General features: G+C 50.9%; 2 protein-coding genes across 5 annotated transcripts in view; both read left to right on the forward strand.

Annotated features, from left to right (window-relative positions):
- The window catches only part of LOC120392393 (C-type lectin domain family 2 member D-like), a 97,109-nt gene that overhangs the window by 15,885 nt on the left and 58,184 nt on the right, over positions 1 to 23,040 (forward strand). The window contains exon 1 of one of the 3 annotated variants that reach the window (XM_039517111.1): positions 6,330 to 6,596. The exons of the other annotated variants lie outside the window; for them this stretch is intronic. The gene's annotated coding sequence lies outside the window, so the exon portion shown is untranslated. Of the gene's footprint in view, positions 1 to 6,329; positions 6,597 to 23,040 lie in introns of those variants that run through there. 3 annotated transcript variants of the gene reach the window in all.
- Positions 9,136 to 23,040, forward strand: part of LOC120392399 (C-type lectin domain family 2 member D-like) — a 40,427-nt gene continuing 26,522 nt past the window's right edge. For both annotated transcript variants that reach the window (XM_039517137.1, XM_039517136.1), the window contains exon 1: positions 9,136 to 9,517. The gene's annotated coding sequence lies outside the window, so the exon portion shown is untranslated. The remainder of the gene's footprint in view (positions 9,518 to 23,040) is intronic.

Raw genomic sequence — 23,040 nt, forward strand, 5'->3', positions numbered from 1 at the left:
GCATGTGGTTTACCCCAAGGTGGCAGGCATTAAAGATTTTCCAGCGGTAATTGCTACCTTTGCGAGAATAGGGTTTCCAACTGGTGGTGCTCTTGACAGGACTCACGTGCCCATTGCAGGCCCTCATGGACCACAGAGGCCGATTTATGACTGTCAGTCTGGGCTGCACAGGAAAAGTCCACGATACCAGAGTTTTTCATTGCTCGGGACTCTACGTTCATGGACAGGCTGGGATGCTATTTCCTCAAATGATATTGACCAGGGGCGGCTCCAGGCCCCAGCACGCCAAGCGCGTGCTTGGGGCGGCATGCCGCGGGGGGTGCTCTACCGGTCGCCGGGAGGGTGGCAGGTGGCTCTGATGGACCTCCCGCAGGCGTCCCTGCGGAGGGTCTTCTGGTCCTGCGGCTTCGGTGGAGCATCCACAGGCACGTCTGCGGGAGGTCCACCGGAGCCACAGGACCGGCGACTAACAGCACCCCCTGCGGCGTGCCGCCGTGCTTGGGGCGGCGAAATGGCTAGAGCCGCCCCTGATATTGACATAAGTAGTGTTACTGTCCCCACTGTTGTTCTGGGGGACCCCGGGGACCCTGCCTTGGTTTATGAAACCGTACCTGGATTTCAGAGGCCCTGAGGTTTTATTACACCCTCATCAAGTGCCAAATGGTTGTTGGATGTGCTTTTGGCAGATTAAAATCCTGGTGGAGATGTTGACAGACCTGTTTCAGCGCCAGCGTCGTCAATGCTGTCCGCATCACTCGCTTGCTGTGCTCGTCACAGTCTGTATGAAGCCAGAGATGAGCCATTTCCCCCTGAATGGATCTGTGACAGCGAGGGGATGCTGGCTTAATTCCCTCAGCCAGAAAGTGCAGCTACCACTGCGGGGGGCTGGTTGCACCCGGGCAGCAGAAGTCAGGGATGCTTTGGGTGCTCACATTCGGAAGTTGTGTGACCTGATGGAAGAGGGGGAATAATACCTGTACGAATGTGCTTGGGGGTGGGGGGAAACTGGCTCATTTATGGCAGGAGGGCAGTGCTTGGGAGTGGGGTGATCCTGATTACAGTGCTGAGCCTTGGGTAGCTCTTAGATCCTGCTGGACTTTGTTCCACAGCCCGGTCTGGCTCCCAGATGCTTAGATTCTTATGTAATCACTTGAATCCAGGAGCTGGGGCTTTTAGAAAAGCACCAAATATTGGGATGCTTGTGACTGAATTGTGAGAATAATCAGTGTTGAGAACTATCAAATGATTTGATTTAATTCTTACACATACTGCCTTTAGCTTGTGGTTAGAGCTAGCAGGAAATCTTACCTGTCCTGGGGAAAATTCTCATTAAAAATTTCAAGGGAAAAATTGACTTTTTGTGAAACACAGGAAAAAAAAGTTTTGTTTTCAGATTGGCAACTGAAAACTGGATTTTACTTGAACGTTAGTTTTTTGGGGGCCAAAAACTTCTGTAAACCAAAAAAAAAAAATACAATAAAATTTAGCTGAGGCCTGTTTCTACTGAATAGTCAAAGCTTTTCAGGGAAACTAAAAACTTTCCCTTTTAAAAAACCCAAAGCCTCATTATCTGAAAATCCAAATTTCCATCAGAAAATTGTGGTGGCAAAAAGTCATCCTTGCCCTAGGGCTGAAGTGGCCAAAAATTGCACAACTTCCTGCAAGGATCAGCTGGGAAAAGCAAGTTAATTATCCGTGAAATGATTCCACCCCTCTATGCTGCATCAGCTCCGTCTTCAACCTCAGCTACTTCCCTTCTACCCCCAGCAACAGCAGCTCATTGTGGCAACCAACAGGCTGCATGAGGTGTGAGTTTGTGGGGAGGGACAGTAGGCAGTCTGAGCAGAAGAGAGGAGGAGCTGCATGTATCAGGGACTCAGTTATTGGGTCCTAGAGGGCAGTATATTGAATGGGGGTGTCTCTATCATGGTTCTGTAATTAGCTGCCACCCTGACTCAGTGCAGTCTATACTTTGTCTGCGGGAGGAAGTTTGCAGGAGATGGAGTCTCAGCGGATTGCTAAAGTGATTTGCAATGTCACCAGTGGAAGCAGGACAGAGAGCGATGGGCTCAGAGGCCAAAGGACTTTGGGAAGCGTCAGAGGTTGGAATCAGGGTTTAAAAGCCTCCCACTGGTGGGATGCCTGGCGGGGAAGATTCAGTGGGCCCTGAGGTAAGAGAATCTCTCTGTGTGTGTCTTCAGGGCCATGCTCAGGGGTCTCAGAGCGTAGGTCCACACAGTGGGAAGGTCCCGTAAGAAGGGGTGGGGGAAAGGGGTCAGGCCAAGACAGCACAGTGGCAGCTGGAGGACTGTGTCCAGTTTGGGTCACCGATGTATCAAAAGGATGTAGAGAAACTGGAAGGGATCCAGAGACGAGCGACAAACATGACCCAAGGGATGGAACACCAGCCCTCTGAGCAAAGGCTGACGGAACTGGGTATGTTTAGTTTGGAAAGGACGATATAAGGGGGCATCTGAGAGCAGACTTCAAATACTCAAAAGGCTGCCATAAAAACGATGGAGAAAAGTTGCTCTGTCTTGCCACAGAGGCAGAACAAGAGGCAATGGGTTCAAACACCACCATGGCAGGTCTTGATTAAATCTCAGGAAAAACTTCCTAACTGGAAGAACAGCAGGGCAATGGAACAGACGCCTCGGGAGGTGGTGGAAGCTCCTTTGCTGGAGGTTTTCGAAAGGTGGGTGGAGCCATCTGTCCTGGATGGTTTAGACACAACAAATCCTGCATCTTGGCAGAGGGTTAGAGTGGGTGACCCTTGTGGTCCCGTCTAACCCTATGGTTCAATGAACCCAGCCCTCTCCTCTGAATGGGTTTGACGCCATCTGAGCTGGAGGGACAGGATGTAGCCAGCAGAGTTCGCTGCGTCACTCTGCTCAGAGAGCTGCACGAGGAGATTGTGCTAGAAAAATAGAGACAGAGAATGCTGAGATCAGGGTTCCATTGTGTTGAGTGCTGCACAGACACACAGCGAGAGACGGTCCCTGCCCCATAGATTCGGGCTACCTGAGCTGAAGAGATTTTATGACTTGCCCAAGGTCACACCAGGAGTTTGTGGCGGAGTCAGGACTTAAATCTAAATTTTCCAGGTACCATGGCAACGCCTCAAGCGCTGAGCCAGCCTTTCACAACATGGCTGCCTACGGCCAAAACTGCTCAGCACATCCAGAGACTTTGGCTTTGTTCGGGGATCAGGGTTGTGCTGGTTTCCCAAGGTGCGTTTTTAAACTGGTGCGAAACCCAGCCTGACTCCCCGTGTTCCCAGTCAGGGAAATGAAACTAATTGTTCCCCCTTTTGTAACCAAAGCAAGTGGTGTTAAAAGCCTCCGCATCTTAATTGAGACACGCTCCGTGCCTGCCCCCCACCCGCAGCTAGTCCATCATTCCTCACTAGAAGAATTGCTAATGTGGATTTTCATAACATTAACTGTCCCTCTCCTTGTTCCCAGGCGTTAACGAGCAATGACATAACCCACAACATTAATATTTAAGGCATCATCTCGCTTAGTGGAGAATAGTTCATATCTCAGAGCGATTGTTTCAGGCTGTCTGCAGAATCAGGCAGAAGTCGCAGCACCTGTTATACTTGGGGCAGTTCCTATAGGAATTGCTGGACTGGATCAGATAAGATCCGTCTAACCAAGGGCCCTGCCTTTGGCTGGTAACTGATGCTTCAAAGGCAAATGTAAGTGCAGCAGGAGATGTGGGTTAATCTGCCCCCCATAATAGGGCATACCTTGGTCTCTAATAGTTAGACTGAGCTATGTCCTGAACCCGGAGGTTCCCTGCAAGAATTCGTTAGCATGAACTATTGTAACTCTGGGGCCTCTTTTTATGCATAAAAGGGTCCGATCCTTTTTGAATGTTGCAAAGTTCTTAGCCCCGACATCTTCCTGTGGCAATGAGTTCCACAGCCTAATTATGTAAAATTACATGTAACTCAGCCTAGATGCACTGCAGTCACTTGATCCCAGCCAGTAATCTAGCCTGGACAGAGGAAAACTGGTTAAGTTTTCCTTCAGACCCGCTGGGTGTCTGGGATCAGGGCCAGCTCCAGGCACCAGCGAACGAAGCAGGTGCTTGGGGCGGCCAAGGGGAAGGGGTGGCACGTCCAGCTCTTCGGCAGCAATTCGGCAGCGAGTCCCTCGGTCCCTCTCAGAGGGAAGAGCCTGCCGCCAAAGTGTCACCGAAGAAGAAAGCGGCGCAGTGGAGCTGCGGCCAAAGTGTCGCCAATTGCTTCCCCCCCCACCCCTGCACCGCTTGGGGCAGCAAAAACCCTGAAGCCGGCCCTCTCTGGGAGGGAGGTGTGGCCACCCAGTTGGCGATCTGGCCTCATTGACTCCAATGTAGAGACACTGACACACACCAGCCGGATCTGGTGTTTGTTGTCCTGTGGCTCTCAGTGACCTGTGGGGAGGGAATGATTTAAATAACAGCTCAGGTACATACAGCTGCTCTGGGACAGGAAGCTGTAAACCAGCTGCTCTCAGACTCTGCCAGCAGGGAGGGGCTGGGGGAAGGGTGATCTCAGTGCAGGGCTGGCATAAAAACTAAAACTTTTGTTACCTTTTGAGGGTGGGTTTTTCTGTGACCTAAAAAGCCAGGGCTTGGAGTGACTCAGTTAGTGGTGCTCACTGTGTCCTGAGCCAGATGCAGCCGGAGCGGCGCTGGGTGTGTAGCTGAGCCTGGCACGTGGGTGTGTAGTCAGTAAACACCGTGACTGGGAACTCCCCTGTGCCTGTGTGGATGTTACACACTATTTTGTTGTGCAAAGAGCAAAAGACACAGCACAGTCCCTGCCCAGGAGAGTTTATTATCCAAATAGACAAGACGGGGAGGGGAAGAGACGGGCCCAAGGTCACGCAGCAGGGAGGGGGCTGAGCCAGGGATAGAAACCCAATTTTCAGAGTCACACTTAAGCCCCTTTGTGTTCCGTTTAAACTGATTTTTACCAAAAAATTCCGGGTTTTACAAAAAATATTTTTCATTTTTTTTCTTATTTTTTCACCCTACTTTTGTATCATTCATATATGTAAAAAATAACTTGTTTTATGAGGAAAATACAATACACTGTGTGCAATCTCTGCATTGTGATCATACATTAGTCTGGGTGTATATGCAAAGCTGCCTGTTGAAGTCAGGCCACGTATTAGTCTAGAAGATACACACAATAAACAAACCGGCATGAATGCAAGCTCTGAACGTACTGCTGAATCTCACGCCCACCACGGACACATTTCCAGCTGTTAGCAGATAACGGTTTCGAGATCTGGCACCCTAAAGTGGGAAGAAAATGAAAGTCTGTCTCAGAATACGGTTCAGAACACGCGTATTCAAAAGTTTGAAAACAACAAAAAGAGGAGAAAAGGATGAAGTTGAATGTAGGCGCTACAACTGGTGCGGCCCAATTATTAAATGTAAACAGTTATAGGCCAATAGTTCTAAATCTATAACAGTAACTGTTTGTTCAAATGAAAAGGTTGTTTTGGGGATTAGAGACACGTTGTTTTCTTAGACTCTGAGGTGGCCTTGTGTTTTGGAGATCCCTTTTAGTCCTGCAGCAAACCGCATTGATGAACGGAATTCAAAGCATTAATCTTTCACACATACAGAATGGGAAGCGACTGTCTAGGAAGGAGTACGGCAGAAAGGGATCTAGGGGTTATAGTGGACCACAAGCTAAATATGAGCCAACAGTTTGATGCTGTTGCAAAAAAACCAAATGTGATTCTGGGATGCATGAACAGGTGTGTTGTGGCTACGACACGAGAAGTCATTCTTCCGCTCTACTCTGCGCTGGTCAGGCCTCAGCTGGAGTATTGTGTCCAGTTCTGGGCTGTGGTAACAAACACTGATAAATTCCCAGGGAAAATGAAACCTCCCTAGACAATGCATTCCAGTGCTTAGCAGCATCCCAGCAGGGCTAGTGGAGACAAGGAAGATAATAGTTAATCATCAACTCTAGCCATTCCTCTCTCCTGCTGCCCCCACCCCCGCCATTACGGCTCCGATCGGCATCCTGAACAGCCAATGGGAGAAGGAGTGGGCGGGCTCAGGAGATAAAGGCAGGAGGAGCCGAAATGCTGCAGTGCGGCAATCTCTGGGTCCTGCAGATGCCTGGAACAGACCCAATGCAGGTAGCTCGCTGCAGCTGCTCGGGATCGGGGTAAGCGGTGCCCTGTGTCCGGCGGAAGTTGGGGGTGGGGGGTTTAGTGGATGTGGTTGCTGGAGGCAGAAAAGGGAAAACCCCCTTCAAGCTCCCAGGGGTGCGGGGGAAACACCCGGGGGGGGGGGGACTGGGGGTTGGACCCTGGGGGAGCGGATCGAGGGAGGGGAAGAGGCGCGTTCAGGGCGGTGAATTGGCCCAGCCAAGCAGGGGGCAGCGCTCGGCTCGGGGGCGTTTCTCTGGGTCAGGCTGACTCTGGGGAGCTGCAGCTGATCGGCTGCAGGAGGGCGGGGTTGGGCTGGGGAGCAAAGAGCCGGGTGCTGGCAGCACCTTCCAGCGTCACCCCCCAGCTCAGCTCTGGCCTGTCCCCGGGGAGCTTGGCAGGTTGGCACCTTGGGTGACTGATCGCCCAGAGGTAAAGAAACGAGTGTGGGGAATGGGACATTGTGGGGTGCTGGTGTGTGGGGAGGGGGATGCACAGAGGCCCTGTCATAGGGGCAGAATGAGGGATCCTTGCATCTGGGGAGGGAGGATTTTGGGAGCACACAGAGCCCTGGCATAGTGGGGGGAGTTGCTTGGAGTCCCTACAATAAGGGAGGATGGGAGCTGTGGTGTGGGTGAGGTGGGATGGATGGATGCAGGTAGCTCACAGTGTGTGCAGGGAGCTTGGCCTGCACAGGCTGGGAAGTGTGGGATCCCGGTGGGGTGCAGGGCGATGTGTGTCAGTGAGGGGGGAGGGGCTGTCACAAGGACGCAGGGTGATTTCCATTAGCCTGGGGCCTGCTTGTCTCCATCCAGCTGCCTGGATGTACCTGTGCTGGGCCACACGCTCAATCCCAGGCCCTGCCTTAATTTGGAAGCCCCCTTTCCCCTGCTTTGGGGGGCCCCACAGGCCCAGAGTGGCCTGGGGGATTAGCAGGGGACCTGGTGCCGGGAGCAGGAAACGGAACCCTGACCCCTGCTGCCAGGCCCCCTGCTAATCCCCTGGGCCTCGTCTGTCACTGGGAGAGGGGGCTTGGGTGAAGTGGTGGAAAATGGGGGTGGGAAGAGGCGGGACAGGGGCACAGGGAGTTGTTCTGGGCCCTGCTCCCCCACTAGGCACGCACAGGGGGCCCAGCTGGGGGATGGGGCTGGCCACCGGCGCTGTCGCATACGAAGCAGGCAGCTGCGTATTCTGTGTATGCCTAAGGATGGCCCTTGGCACATGTTGGTTCTGCTGAATCTCCAGAGCGTGGTGGGAAAGGGCTAAATGCACAGAGGTCATGGGAAGTCCCTGGAATCTCAGGATTTGCCCCTCCCTCCCCCCTGGCTCCCAACGACAAAGATCATGGGAATGAGACCCCAGTATCAACTTCAAGATATTAAATGCATTGACAGTGGCAATTGCACAAAAATAGTAAATGTTGACATAGTTCATGATGTTTTTTGAAGCCAGTCTCAGGACCGTTGCTCGTGATGTTTGAGCCCTTGGATTATTTAGGAATATTGAAATGTAGCAAAGGGTGACACTTGCCCTCTGGGGGCTCGCTCATCATGCGATAAGAGGAAAGATCCTTTCATGGATTGAGAACTGGTTAAAGGACAGGGAGCAAAGGGTAGGAATAAATGGTAAATCCTCAGAATGGAGAGGGGTAACTAGTGAGGTTCCCCAAAGGTCAGTCCTAGGACCAATCCTATTCAACTTATTCATAAATGATCTGGAGAAAGGGGTAAACAGTGAGGTGGCAAAGTTTGCAGATGATACTAAACTGCTCAAGATAGTTAAGATCAAAGCAGACTCTGAAGAACTTCAAAAGATCTCACAAAACCAAGTGATTGGGCAACAAAATGGCAAGTGAAATTTAATGTGGATAAATGTAAAGTAATGCACATTTGGAGAAAAATACCCCCAACTATACATACAATATGATGGGGGCTAATTTAGCTGCAACAAGTCAGGAAAAAGATCTTGCAGTCATTGTGGATAGTTCTCTGAAGATGTCCATGCAGTGTGCAGAGGTGGTCAAAAAAGCAAACAGGATGTTAGGAATCATTAAAAAAAGAGTCTGCCTTTATGTAAATCCATGATGCACCCACATCTTGAATACTGCGTACAGATGTGGTGGTCTCATCTCAAAAAAGTTCTGCTGGCAGTAGAAAAAGTTCAGAAAAGGGCAACTAAAATGATTAGGGGTTTGGAACAGGTCCCATATGAGGAGAGGTTAAAGAGGCTAGGACTTTTCAGCTTGGAAAAGAGGAGACTAAGGGGGGGATATGATAGAAGTATATAAAATTATCAGTGATGTGGAGATAGTGAATAAGGAAAAGTTATTTACTTGTTCCCATATTACAAGAACTAGGGGTCACCAAATGAAGTTAATAGCGGGTTTAAAACAAATAAAAGGAAGTTCTTCACACAGTGCACAGTCAGCTTGTGGAACTGCTTGCCTGAGGAGGTTGTGAAGACTAGGACTATAACAGGGTTTAAAAGAGAACATGGTGGTGAAGTCCATTAATGGCTATTAGCCAGGCTGGGTAAGGAATGGTGTCCCTAGCCTCTGTTTGTCAGAGGATGGAGATGGATGGCAGGAGAGAGATCACTTGATCATTGCCTGTTAGGTTCACTCCCTCAGGGGCACCTGGCATTGGCCACTGTTGGCAGATAGGATACTGGGCTTGATGGACCTAGGGTCTGACCCAGTATGGCCATTTCTTATGGCTTAGCCGCTGATCCTGTTTCCTCATGTTGCACATTTCTTGTCTTGCAGGGGGATGAAGGTGGTTTGATCTTGGTGGAAGAGATTGCGATTTGTTACTTACAAAGCGCCAGCATGCTCGAAGCTATACGGACTAATTAAACCCCACATCCCTTTTCCCTGAAGAGCTTACAGTGAAAATAAATGATGAATGGATGAGATGTATAAACAAGTGTCCTGAGCTCATCTGGCTATCGGTGTTTTGCATCCCAACCCAGGAATACAAACTATAGATCTGAACTGAGCGGCGCGTCTGTGAAGGAACACAGATGTCACTCCAGCGTTCGCTTCCAAACCTGCTGTTCCAGCCCTGCCTCTCTGGGGTAGCAGCCAAGTTGAAAGTGGGTGGAATTTCCTATTCCAGGTGTGGGGTGTTTAGGAGGTGTCTGCTGTTCGTCACTGCAGAATCTGGGCTTCCCGAATAGGAATGAAATATTCCCTCACCAAGCAAACGTTATCACAGACCTGTTTAGTAGGTGAGGGACAGAGAGATGAACTGACCAGCCCAAGGTCATGCCAGGAGCTTGTGACATTGCTGGAAACTGAACCAAGACCTGGTCAGCAGATCAGTGCTGTCACCCTCCTTTGTTGGGACTGAGAGGTAAGATATAGAGGGTAGCATGAAAGGGCACCTTTACACTGCAACGTAAGCCCAGGGTTAGTAGAACTCAAGTGAGCAGACCTGGCGTTTGTTAATGTAGGACAGTGGGGTTTGTGACATGTTACAGGAGGTTCTCGGGGGGAGGGGGGAGAGGAGGAGGGGGAATTCCCTAATGGTGGACAAAGCTGTCCCTAGGGACCCGGGGCAGCACAAGGCCAGCATCCCGGGGCCCCTGGACTTCCAAGACCTAAGCAGATCAAAGTGAGCACATCTATACCACTGAGGAGATTGAAACTTCAAGACTCCTTAGAAGAAATGGAAAGGGAGGTGGGTATTTTTTTTTTGCTGTTTATTTAAATTAAATAGGCAGCTAGTGCTGTTTGTAAAATTATTATGAAGAACAAGTTTAAGCTTTGTTGTAACATGTGTTGTTTGCCTGGACTGCTCAAGACCTGGATGCTTGTGTAGGAGGAACTCTGTGAGTTGGCTTCTTAAATACCTTCCTGCTGTTTCACATCTGATACTCCTTGGTGAAACATAGGAGCCTTGTCTTATAACAGGCTTAATCAAAGTGACACAAAGCTACGAAAGTGAGATCTGGGAAGAGTGTTGCTGTTTTCATAATGTAATAAACATACTGTAATGACAAATAGTGTGTAATAAGCACATCATAAGAACAAATTTTGTATTTCCCAGATCACTGCTTTTATATTTTATACTCAGGCAAAGGAGAAAATCCCTGAAATACTCATTTTTAGGCGGGGGTTTGTGAGACTTGACTTTTTAGTGAAAGGGGCTGGTCAGTTAAAGTTTGGGAACCACTGACCTAGGACTTGAGCGTCTACACTTGTCTGTAACCCAGGTTAGCAATTGTCCAACCCTGGGTCCCACACCAGGGCTCCAGTGTCTGCAATGCACCGTGCAGGCCCGAGTCCAACCACCCATATCCCAGACTTCCTAGCGCCCTGACAGAATGAGGCCGCTCTAGCCCTTTGGTGGTGGTGCAGTGTGGGAAATCTTGACTGTCCAGAGGACAAAGAAAGTCGGTCTGTGGGATTGTGGGATGCTATTGGCAGACTCCCAGAGTTCAGTGGGGCTGCGTCTACACAGCAAAGCAATAGGGCTTGAACCCTGGTCCTGGCTTGACTCAGGTTCAGGCCTTTTACCCCAGTGGAACCCTGGGTCAGTGCGATTTGTATGTTGATGAAAGAGGGGTTACCCTGGAGCTTGAGTTTGAACCCTGGGCTTATATTGCAGTGTGGACATACTAGAACCTGATTCCAACCCCCCTGTTTCTGTTAAGGTCACTGAGTGCTGGATCCAGGCTGGCAGAACCACAGTAGGTGGGTAACAGCCTAAGCTTGGGCTAGTGGGGATTTGTTTCCTAGGGGACTTTTAAATGACTTGTATTTATAACCAGGCATGGGGGAGGTTGATGATGATTTTCATAATTTTGACAGATAATACTGATTATTTTTAAGCTTTTTTAATTTTTTAAATCAATTTTAAATGTTCACAGCTGTGCAAAATTATGGGTTCTGGGCCTTTTAAAAATGTTTGTTTAAATGCTTGCAGTTGTGGGAAATTAACTGGGGGAGCGGGAGTCAGACAATAATTAATGACAATAGATGTTTAAATCTCAACAATTAAAGCTTTATAACCTTTAAAACACAAATTTCAACATCTCATATCAAAACATACAAGGGAAATAGGCATCAAACAAACCCTAATCAGTTCTCAAGCAGCATTTTCCTTACTTTGTCTGTCTGTGAAACTCAATAATTGTGCCTGGAAATATTTTGTCAGTTTGAGCACCTGCGGTGAAATTGACCTTTCTAATCCTATTTATACCACATGAATGGCTCACAGTGGAAAGCTAGCTGGGGATAAAAGGGACTTTCAGGAGCCTGGAAAATTGATTCCATTGCAGAACATTCTCCGCTTCCAGTGGGTGCGGAGGGGCGTGTGTGCACGTGTTTGTGTCCACAAATGTATATGTCTGTGTTGTCCCAGTTTGTATCCTTGACGTACGTGTGTGTGTGGGGTTTTTTTTTTCCCAGCGTCCTCATCCGCTCCCCCCAAATGTCTCTCTTCCCTCCACTGCCCTCTGAGTTCCCCACCACTGTGTGCTCTCTGATTGCAAGTATGTGTGAGGCCCCCCCCCCGCTTTGGGGTGTGGTTTTTTGTGTGCCTTTTGCACCCCCTCTTATGTGTGTGTTCTCCCCAAGTGCGTATTGCAGGAAGAGCTCAGAATGGAAGAAAGAGGACTAGGTTTCATGAGAGATCTATCTACACCTGTGACAGAGAGATGCAGGAATCCAAGCCAGCTGTGTGTGTCTGTGTCCGTCCCTGTCCCCACTGCCCCCTATTCTCTTCCTCCTGAGGATCAAGGTAACCCCCTACTGCTTAGCTCCATGCCAGGCACATGACATGTGAGCCCTGCTGTTAAGCAAATGCACTTTGCTTCTCTGCTTTAGAGTCCCCTGTTTGCTTCCCCCAGCATGCTCTCCATGCGGCTGCTAAGAGACCATCTGCCGTTCCTCCCCTCCAGCCCCTCCCCAGCTCACCAGGACCACAACAGTCACTCTGTGCACATCTGCTCTCACACCCGCCCATTGCTGCTTCTAAATGCCAGACGCTTGGACCTAAGATCATTGAGCGCAGGTGTTAAGCTAAACTGAAGCACACCACTCAGGGCACCACACAGGGGCTCTCCTCTGTTTAGTTATGTTGGGTTCCCCTGAGACCCTTTCCCCTCAGCTCCCCAAGAACGACTCTGGGCTGATCACTCCGGTGTCTGATTTGGCAGATAGCAAAGCTACGCTGTGTTGATCAGACTCAAGTGTAAGGGGTGGGTATAGGCATATCACACATCCAAAGTTACACATATCGCCAGGTTACCCAAGTACCACATATCCCAAGTTACACCACCAACCCCTTCCTTCATACGTTACATTGCATTCATGATCCATCGCTTCACATTTTGGGATTGGCTTGGTTCCTTTGCGGGAACCAGTCCTTGTACAGCAAGCGCTACCCACACCCTATGTTTGACTTTACTCTTTACCTCATATTTATGCTCCTGACTTCTCTTGTCCACTGTTTTCTTGCTGTTACCAAGAACCCCGGGGGTTCTCTCTTATCATAGCTCGCTCAGACACTCTCTCTTTTAGTTTACTGTCCCATTTGCTTATCTTAGCGCAAACATTTCTGCTGATCTAGTTACCTCCCTAATCCTGTCTTCCAAGAAATGAGGCCTCCCCCGTGTTTCATAACTTGTAGCTTATCGCTGGGGCAGATGTGAAATTCTTCACATGTATCGTTTATCTGCTGTAAAATGCTGTTTCAGTTGACCTGAAACAATTTGCAGCTTTGACACCATTTCACTGAATAGTTTGGCCACCCTCCCCCCCCTTGGCTTCGGTGTCATTCACAAAATAGTGGGGTGGGGGTTAGATGCTGTCATAACCACTGGACTAAGGCTTTGGCTACACTTGCATTTCAAAGCGCTGCCGCGGCAGCGCTTTGAAGCGCTAAGTGTAGTCAAAGCGCCAGCGCTGGGAGCAGGGGCGGCTCTAGAGCCCAGCGGGGCAAGCAGCCGCCTGGGGCGGCCCTTTCCCGGGGGGCGGCAGGCTGGGCCGGTGGACCTGCCGCAGTCATGCCTGCGGGAGGTCCACCGGAGCCCGGGGACGACCAGACCTGCCGCAGGCACGACTGCGGACGGTTCGCTGGTCCCGTGGCTCGGCTGGACCTGCCGCAGGCATGACTGCGGACGGTTCGCTGGTCCCGCGGCTCGGCTGGGACCTCCCGCAGGCATGAGTGCGGTAGCTCAACCGGAGCCGCCGGACCAGCGAACCGCCCGCAGCTGTGGGAGGTCCAGCTGAGCCGCGCGACCAGCGGACCCTCCGCAGTCATGCCCGCGGCAGTTCCGCTGCTCCCGCGGCTCGGGGGCGCCTCCCGGGCATGATTGCTTGGGGCGGCCAAATTTGTAGAGCCGCCCCTGGCTGGGAGAAAACTCTCCCAGCGCTGTCTGTACTCCACTTCCCTGTGGGGAATAACGGACAGCGCTGGGAGCGTGGCTCCCAGCGCTGGGGCTTTGACTACACTGGCGCTTTGTAGCGCCGCAATTTGCAGCGCTGCAGAGGGTGTGTTTTCACACCCTGCTGCAGCGCTGCAAATTTGTAAGTGTAACCAAGCCCTAAGAGTTCTACGGGGAGGACGTTCACAGGGGATGGAGCAGGGATTTCTCCCTCCTCGGTGACTGGTTCCATAGCCCGGTGGCTGGGACAGTCTCACATGCTCTCTGGCCCAGTGAAGAGCTGAGGACTTTACATGGCGTCAGGAGGAGAGATTGGGAGGTACCTGTCCTAGGACACCCCACAGCCCGACCGTCTCCCAGGAGCTGCTCTAACCGCAGGGATAACGGCGCACGACCACCTCCGTCTGTTTTGTGGATCTAGCCCTGTAAAAAGGCCAGGGAAGAGGGGTCCTGGTGATTCCGTCTCTTCTCCAGGGGTAGCTGCTGCTGAGCTGATCGCGTTTGGACCCCACCTGTTCCCCAGCCCGATCGCTGGAGCTCCAGTGGCTGCTCCCGCCCCAGCTCTTGTCTCTGCCCCCAGCAGCTGCAAGCCCCTTCCCCTCCCCCACCCCAGCCTGAGCAGCCTGATGGGCAGGGGCAGAAACAGATCAGCCCCTGCAATATTTCCATTGAGGAGGGGGTGCTCTCGCATGCCCCCGTCCCCACCCACAGCCGTTCTGCCACCCCTGCCTGTGGGGAGGGTTAGAGAAATACCTGCAGGAACTAAAATAATGCAAAATGCTGCCAGGTAAATGACTCTGGGGAAGTACCAGCCCCGGGGAAATGGCAAAAACTGAATTTGGTCAGATTCAACTGTCTGTTAATTGCTCATTTATCTTCTTCTGTTTGTTTGGGTTTTTTTTCCTTTTCTTCCCTGGCAACTAATACAAATGTCTGTGTGCATGCAAATGTGGTTGGTAGGAGTCAGGCCAACGAATAACAGGTGCATCACATTGCATCCTGTTTCTTGTGCTTTTAAACAAATTTTGTTAACCAAGTTCCTAGTTTATAGCCTGTTTGTTTTCCTTCAGGAGGTGAGTCTGGGTTGGGTTGGGGAAGGTTTTAGGCAGACGCTCTGCAATGACACAGACGGCCTGGCATCCTGACTGGTCTTCTAAGCACAGGCCTGGGGCTGTTTGGCCTCCAGAAGCAGCCGGTGCATTGAGCCCAGCGTGGGCGTAAGCTAGGACAGCTCTGTCTCAAAATCCTGGGACATCAATGGGCCCCAGTTCCAGACCCGTCCATTGCCACAGGCTCACTGCACATCCTGCCCCCACGGAGTCTGGTGCCAGGCTGCGTATCCGCGTTGCGGACGGACAGAGCAGCTTTGGGGGATAATGCTGTTTGCTTTGAAGTGCCGACTGCGGGTTTCATGCTCTGCAGCTGCTGTTACTAGGGGAACAGGGTGCTGGGTGAGTTGATCTGATTTAGGGCTTGTCTATACTAGTAAATTTCTCGCTTAGGGGTGTGAAAAAACACCCCCCCCCGCGAGTAATGCATGTTTCAGCATAAAAAGCGGCAGCGTAGACAGTGCACCAGCGCTGGGAGCGATTTCCCATTTTAGCAGAGCTCTTTGATCAGAGCTAGGAGCAAACACATTCCTGGGACGCTTTACCCCCTGCACCACCCGGCTTGGTTTTTAAGCTGCAGGGCAAACAATGGGCCCGGGTCATGGAGCCCATTTATACCAGCGCAGCGTAAGGACAAAGCCTGGTACCAGACTGTGGTGGCAAGACTGGCTCGTGACAACCGAAGAGTCTGGAACGGGGGCCCATTGACGTCCAATGACTCTGAGACAGAGCGGACACGATAGATGGGTTCCAAGGCCAGAAGGGACCATTGTGATCGTGTAGCCGGAGCTCCGGAATAGCACCAGCCAGAGAGCGGCCCTGGATGAATTCCGGTTTGAACTAGAGCAGAGAGGTTAGAAAAACATCCGATCCTGATGGAAACACTTACAGTGGTGGAGATTTTATTAAGATTCAGACTCTCTAATGTGTTACTAGTAATATATAGAACCAAGGCCCTTTCTTTTTTGGTTTTTATTTTGTTTAAAAGTCCCTGGGAGTTTATCAGTGTTTGTTACAAACAATTTTAAACATAGGTGGAAATCACTGCAAAAAATTAACTTCACAGTTTTCTGGTTAAATATTGGGGGACAGAAGAAAAAACAACAAGTAGAGGGAAGTGGGAGTATTGAAAGTAAAATCGGTTTAACGCTGTGGTTTGTGTTATGAACTGTACATAGTACATACATGTAGGCACTCACATAGGTGTGTGTTTCACTTTAATAGCTCAGATTTACACTTAGACTAACTTATTATTAATGTGAACACACCAATCTAATGTAAGGTACTGGATTTTTTAAAACATAATTAGTATTTCCATGTACTGGAGAGGTCAAGAATTGGTTAAAAAGCCCCCAACCAAATAGCTTTTGTAAAACCCTGGAATTTTTCAGTTAAAAACTGAAAACAAATGTCATTCTGTGTAATAGGCATTCAGCCAGCCAGACTTCAACAGAAACTGCTTCCCAATTCTTCATTGATGGTCTGGGGGAGAGGGGATTTTAACACCTGTCAAAGAAGAAATTTATTTAAGCTCCTTTTCCGTTGAGGACTGTGGTATTTCACCACTTCCAGCGTATTGTGTTATCGCCCCTCCCACTTTCCTTATCCTGCTCTTTGGTTGTGAGACACGTTGTATCTACACCCCAGTAGCTGCACAGCTCCAACTGCTGTTTCCGGACGGTTGGGCGACCATGCCCTGAAGCAGGGAGCCTCCAACTGCCTGTTCAGTTCGGCAGATGCAGGTGTCATGGGGGTTGTTCTTAGACCCCGTTCGTTATGGAGGGGGAGAATAACACCTGCCTCAGACTCTCACAACTCACCCATGTTGGCGCCGCCCCAGCAGTGCGGGATTCATCTGCTGATCTCTGGCCTGTACGCTCGTGTCCCTCCTGCCCACCCACCAGACACACACGCAGCCCTATAGACTCATAGCCCTGAAGGCCAGAAGGGCCCAGCATGATCATCCAGTCTGATCTCCTGCACGTCACAGGCCACAGAACCTCACCCACCCACTGCTGTAACAGACCCCAAACCTCCGGCTGAGTCACTGACGTCCTCACATCATGGTTTAAAAACGTCAAGTGACAGAGAATCCACCATTTACACTAGTTCAATCCTGCAAGTGATCTGTGCCCCATGCTGCAGAGGAAGATGAAACCTCCCCAGGGTCTCTGCCAAGCTGAGCTGGGGGAAAATTCCTTCCTGCCCCCAAATCTGGTGACCAGTGAGACCCTGAGCACGTGGGTGAGACCCACCAGACAGACACCTGGGAAAGAATTCTCTGTAGTAACTCAGAGCCCTCCCCAGCTCATGTCCCATCACGGGTCATTGGAGATATTTGCTAATAGGAGTCATGGCTGGGCCACATGCCACTGTAGGCAACGTCATTGTAACCCCCACCCCATAAACTTATCAAGCTCAGTCTTAAAATGAGTTATTTTGTCGTTCACACTGCTCCCCTTGGAAGATTGTTTCAGAACTAAACTCCTCTGGTGGTTAGAAACCTTCATCTAATTTCAAACCTAAATTTACTGATGGCCAGTTTATATCCATTTTTTCTTGTGCCAACATTGGCCCTTGACTTAAATAACTCCTCTCCCTCCCTGGTACTGATCTCTCTGATGTATTGATAGGGAGCAATCCTATCTCCCCTCAGCCATCGTTTGGTTAGAGTAAACAAGCCAAGCTCCTTAAATCTCCTCTCGTAAGGTAGGTCCTCCATGCCTCAGATCATCCTAGTAGCCCTTCTCTGCATCTGTTCTAATCTGGATTCATCTTTCTTAAACACGGAAGACCAGAACTGCCCACAGTATTCCAGGTGAGGTCTCACCAGTGCTTTGTATAATCAGAGAATCGTCGGACTGGAAGGGACCTTGAGAGGTCGTCTAGTCCAGTCCCCTGCACTCAAGGCAGGACTAAGTATTATCTAGACCATCCCTGACAGGTGTTTGTCCAACCTGCTGTTAATAATTTCCAACGATGGAGCGTCCACAACTTCCCACAAAATTCCACCATTTATTCCTGTACTTAACCACCCTGGCAGTTAGTACTGACTAATGGTATGAACCAGGGGCGGCTCTAGAAATTGGGCTGCCCCAAGCAGCGCGCGCGCGCGCCGCCTTCCCAAACACTTCCCTGTCTCTACAGGAAATATCTTGCCTAATGCACCCTAGGACTGGTGGCTCATAGTCATCCTCCCTGCCCAGCTGCTTATCTGGATCTCACAAGAAACTACTTGGGTGGCTTAATCACCTGACTCCAGAGTCATGTCCCATTCGTGGATCGCTAGCGGAGATAGGTGCCTCGCTCCAGCCTGGACTTAGGTGCCAAACTCCCCAAGGGGGCAGGACTTAGGACACACCCCTCTCATTAGCATTGGCCAGAGTAGGCGTCTCCCTGCCCAGCATGCTGGCTGTTGTGAATCCCATTCTACGGCACCTACCTCTCCCCATTCATTGTGTCGGGAGCCGGAGAACCTAACCCAGGTGTGGTGGATCCTGGTGCTGTTCCTGAGATTTTTCTAGGCATCTGAAAGTTAGGTGTTGTGACTCTCAGCAGCACGACGCTCTTTGTGGGGCCAGGTCCTCCTGGCTTGAAGAGAGGAAGGATGGTCCCATCGTTAGGACCTTAGCCTGGGACCTGCAAAACCTGGCTTTGATTCCCTGCTCCAGCACTGATACCTGGGGCGCAGCACCTGGGCCTGATCTTCATTGGTATTTACCTGCCTATTTCCCACTGAAATCGATCTGGGCCGCAGTTCCCCGTCTGTAACACGGGGGGTAAAAGCGCTGCCCTGCCTTGTAGGGCTAAATCCAATAAAAGATTGCGGTGACCAGTGCGACGTTGCACTCCATGTGATTTTATGAAAATATCCTCATGAGTGTGACTATGATGTAACTGGAATATGCTTCATGCAAAAGGTCTCTTGTAAGGTATCATTACAAAGCTTATAATCCACTGAGTGTGTGTGATGTTCCCTTCTGGTGTTGTCTGGCCTAGTGATCTCCTAGGTCACTGCAATCCTTGACTCTGGGAACCAGCCTTACCCTGCTCTGCTGTGAGAACCCCCCACTCCTGGGCTGTTCACGCACAGCCTCTGGCATGTCAGCTGCTCCCAGCTACTTGCAATGAATGACACTAGCCAGTAACTCCAGTCCCAGAAACAACCCTAGAAACCTCCGTCTTGCAGTGGCCAGTTATGCCCACTGGATGCTACAAGCTTATAAGAGTTTGTCAATTTAACAAAGAAATTGGTATGTACCAGGCTTGTTCTCCCAAGGGGAGCCTCTGACGCACTTCAAACCAAACGCACGGCTTCAGGTAGAATAAACAAACCTTTATTAGCTATAAGGGTAGATTTAAGTGATGATAAGTCAAATCAGAACAAGTCAGATTTGGTCTAATGAAATGAAAGCACAGAGCATTCTAAGCTGGTCTTAACATGTTCAATGTCCTTAAAGCTTGGATGTTTTTCCTCACATGCTGGCAGCTCTTCAGCCAGGCTCTCCCCTTTGATCAGCGTTTCAGTCGCTTGATGGAGGTGGTGTCTGTAGATGTAGGTGGAAGAGAGGGGAAGCACATGGCAAATGTCTCTCCCTTTTATCATGTCCTTTCTTCCCTCCTGGCTTTGCCCCCCCCCACCCTTCAGAGTCAGGTGAGCATCACCTCATCACAGCCCCAAACTGCCCAAAGGGTGACTCACTGGAGAGTCCAACAGATCCTTTGGTGCTGCCTAGGCCAGCATCCTTTGTCCCTGTGAGGCTAGGCTGGGTTTGTCCCATCCGTGCCCTGATGAGGTGTGAACTGCCTCTCTGCTCTTGGAGAGTTTTTGCCTGGGCTTGCTTTAAGCCATGAGGACACATTTTCAGCCTCATAACTATATACATTAAATTATAACCTGTAACCTTATTATTTCTCCCCACTGCAGCCCCAGGGCAGCCTGAACCCCAAACCCCTCATCCCTGGCCCCACCCCAGAGCCCACAGACCCCTGCACCCCAACCAACCCGTCACAGTGGGACCTCCTATTACACCCCTGCAGAATCTGCTGGAGGTGCAGCACTGGGTGTTGTCACTGGTATTACTGCAGTGCCTGGAGGCCTTAAGCTTAGACTCACAGAAATGTGGAGCTGGAAGGGACCTGGAGAGGTCGTCAAGTCCAGCCCCTGGCGCTGAGGCAGGGCCAAGTAAACCTAGACCCTCCCTGAGGGGTGTTTGTCCAGCCTGGTCTGAAAAGCTCCAGTGATGCGGGTTCCACAACCCCCCTTGGAGCCTGTTCCAGAGCTGAACTCCCCGGAGAGTTAGAAAGTTTTCCCTAATATAGAATCAAAATCTCCCTTGCTGCAGATTAAAGCCCATCGCTTCTCGTCCTATCTTCAGTGGCCATGGAGAACAACTGATCCCTGTGCTCTGTAGAACAGCCCTGCACATGAATAAATAAATCAGCATGTTTTGCATAGTCAGTTCCAGTCTCAGTTTATGCCCAGCCCTGCCCTCACCAGCTGGCCGCGTTCTGTGGGTGTTGCAGCAGAGCTGAGTGGAAAGGAAGGTATTGTAGGGACTTTCTATGTTTTGCAGGGGGTGTTTTATACCTTGATGAGGGGGGAGCCTGGAGAGTTTGCGGTGGGGGGGAGATGCTGGGTATCACTGGCAGAGCAATGGCGCTGTCCCTGGTATGATGAAATAGCAGGTCTGCTAGGAAGTGAGGGGCTGAAGGGTGAAGAATTGTGACAAGGGGCTAAGCAGAAAACGGCTTCTCCAGCCCTCGGTCACTCCAGCTCCAGTGAGGGGGGTGAATGGAGCTGGACAGACCCCCCCGGCCCTGGCTGGGGAAGCTGGAACAGCTGCTGCCTGCTCAGGCTGGGCTGGATAAGAGCCCTGGGGGAAGAAGCCGGGGGGAAGCTGTGGTAGAGGAAAGGCAGCGAGGGAGGCAGAGAGAGAACTTGCCCCTCTCCCCTGCCGGGGGCCTGCGAGACGGGGGCGACGTGTACGGTGAAAGGTGGTGGGAGCACAGCCTGTAACAGCCTGTGAGTAAAAGCACCAGGTGGGCCCTGCACCTAAAGGTCTCTGGGTGACTTTCTCAGCCCAGCGGGGGCGGGAGCCAGGAGGGCCCTGCAGTGAGGCTGTTACATCGAGGAGAAGCTTGTGTCTAACGCTGTAGAGCGGGAGCCAGGGGGAGAGACCAGGGAGGCGTCTACGTTGGCAGGGGAACAAACTCGAAGGGTAACGGCGCTGGAGGCTTTTAGGAACAGGTTCGACGGACGCCTGTCAGGGCTGGTCTAGGGTTACCTGGTCCTGCCGCAGCGCAGGGGGCTGGGCTTGAGGAGCTCGCGAGGTCCTGTCCAGCCCGACCTCGCTGTGACTCTGTTCTCAGCAGCCACCTTGTGAATGTAGCGGGCAAGGGGTGAGCTCTGGTCTGGGGGGGGGGCAGAGAGAGGGAGGGGGGTCAATGGGGGAGGGAGAGAGAATTCCTGCTCGTTACCTTAAAGCGAGTGTAGAGAAAATTGGCATCAATAGGAAAGAGGCTTTATGCTGCCAGAGTGAACATTTCTGTTTAGTACCCAGACCAGTGTGTGCACTAAAAACAAAACGCTCCCCAGCCCGCCCTGCTCTGTTCTCCTCCGGGGACGGGAGGAGAGGGAACGAATCCCGGGTCACCGACAGGTGCTCATGTCGTGTAGCAATGAGGAGAGGAGAATTTATATGGCAGCGTCTGGAGACTTGTCGGGATCCGAGCCCCTTTGCCCTGGGAGTTTTACAGACCGAGTTAAGTCCCTTCCCCAAGCAGCCTGCAGTCCGAATAGACACGAAACAGACCAGCCGCTGGGGTCGTGGCTAGAACATGCAAGTGAAAATAGTGAAGAATGGGAAGAGCTTTTTAGTGATGTGGTTGGTTGCGACTGGCTGCAGTCTCACACCTGTGTGTTATTTATCTAATTAAGTTTAATGCCGCAGCTGCTCTCTGGTCTGTTTTTAAGCCCTGTCAGTTTTGGTTTCATTCTACTTATAGGATATGAAAGTTCCCCAATTAATTCTGTGTGACAGGCCCGGCTCTGTGTTTAATCACAATCCGGGGGCCAGGGGCATAAATTTAGGGCTACGCACGCCCCCTCAGTGCACTGCGAGGTTCCCGCGAGTGTCAGTGGCAGTCTGCACGGAGATGAAGGGGATAAATCTGTTCTTGATGAAATAGCAGAATTCTGAGTTATGATCAGTTCTGTGGTTGCCTGTTCTGACTCACTCCCTCGTGTGTTGGTGCCAGGCAGTTTATCCCCCCACCACACGTGGAAAACTGATTACATTTTTTTCCCCATGTTGACAAGGCCTGAATCACAAGGCCACCCTCTGTCTCTGATAAGGCCTCAAGACCATCAGCTGCTACCCTGGATGCAAGGAGGCTCTGTTCCCCTCGTTAGCTCAAGCTGTGCAGGAAGAAGGGCTGTTGGGTGCTGGGCTCTTTGGAAAATCTGACCCCCAGGTGTGAGTTCACTTTATTTGCAGCTGCAGCCCATTGCTGACTCATTAAATTTGTGACCCACTCGCACCCCCAGCTCCTTTTCAGCAGTACAACCCCTGAGCCAGCTAGTCCCCAGTTTGTAGTTGTGTGTTTGATTTTTCTTCCCATGTGCAGTATTTTGTGCTTATCTTTACTGAATTTCATCTTGCTGAATTCAGACCAATTCTCCCATTTGTCAAGGTCATTTTGAATTCTCATCCAGCCCTGCAAAGTGCCTGTGATCTTCCCAGCGTGGGGTCAGCCGCAAATTTTACAAGCTTGCTCTCCACTCTGTTATTCATGGAAACAATGAATTGCTCCTGAGACAGGACCCTGGTGGACGTCACTAGATCCATGTAGATGTTCCTGCCCTGAAGCTCGGGGAGAAGGGTGGGTCTCCGAGCCCTTGCAATTTAAGTGCCATAGCACAAGCCGAGTCTCTAGTCCCCGGCTCTGAGACTCACTGCTGTGAGTGTTTTGCAGTGTAGATGTACCCTGGGTCATTACTGAGCACCTGGAACCTGCCCACTTTGCAGTGACGGTGCAGGCGAAATCCTCTCTGAACTGTTAGTGATTAACTTCAACAACTCCTGGAAGGTGGGTGAGGTCCCATAGGAATGGAGAAGGGCAGACATAGGACCCACCTTTAAAAAGGGGAAGAAAGAGGAACCAGGGAATTATAGACTGGTCAGTCTAACTGATTTCCATTATAGCCCTGCCTAGGGGCCCCATTGTGTGGGTGTCTGCACAGATGGTACTTACCCCACCTGAGCGACAGGCTCAAATCATGGCAGCAGTCGAGAGGCAGGCAAACAAGTCATGACAACAGTGTAGCAACCAGTGACTGAAACAGATGGGGCGAGTGCAGTGAGCGCGATTTA

Source organism: Mauremys reevesii, unplaced genomic scaffold (genome assembly GCF_016161935.1).
Source record: "Mauremys reevesii isolate NIE-2019 unplaced genomic scaffold, ASM1616193v1 Contig1, whole genome shotgun sequence".
Lineage (NCBI taxonomy): Eukaryota > Metazoa > Chordata > Testudines > Geoemydidae > Mauremys > Mauremys reevesii.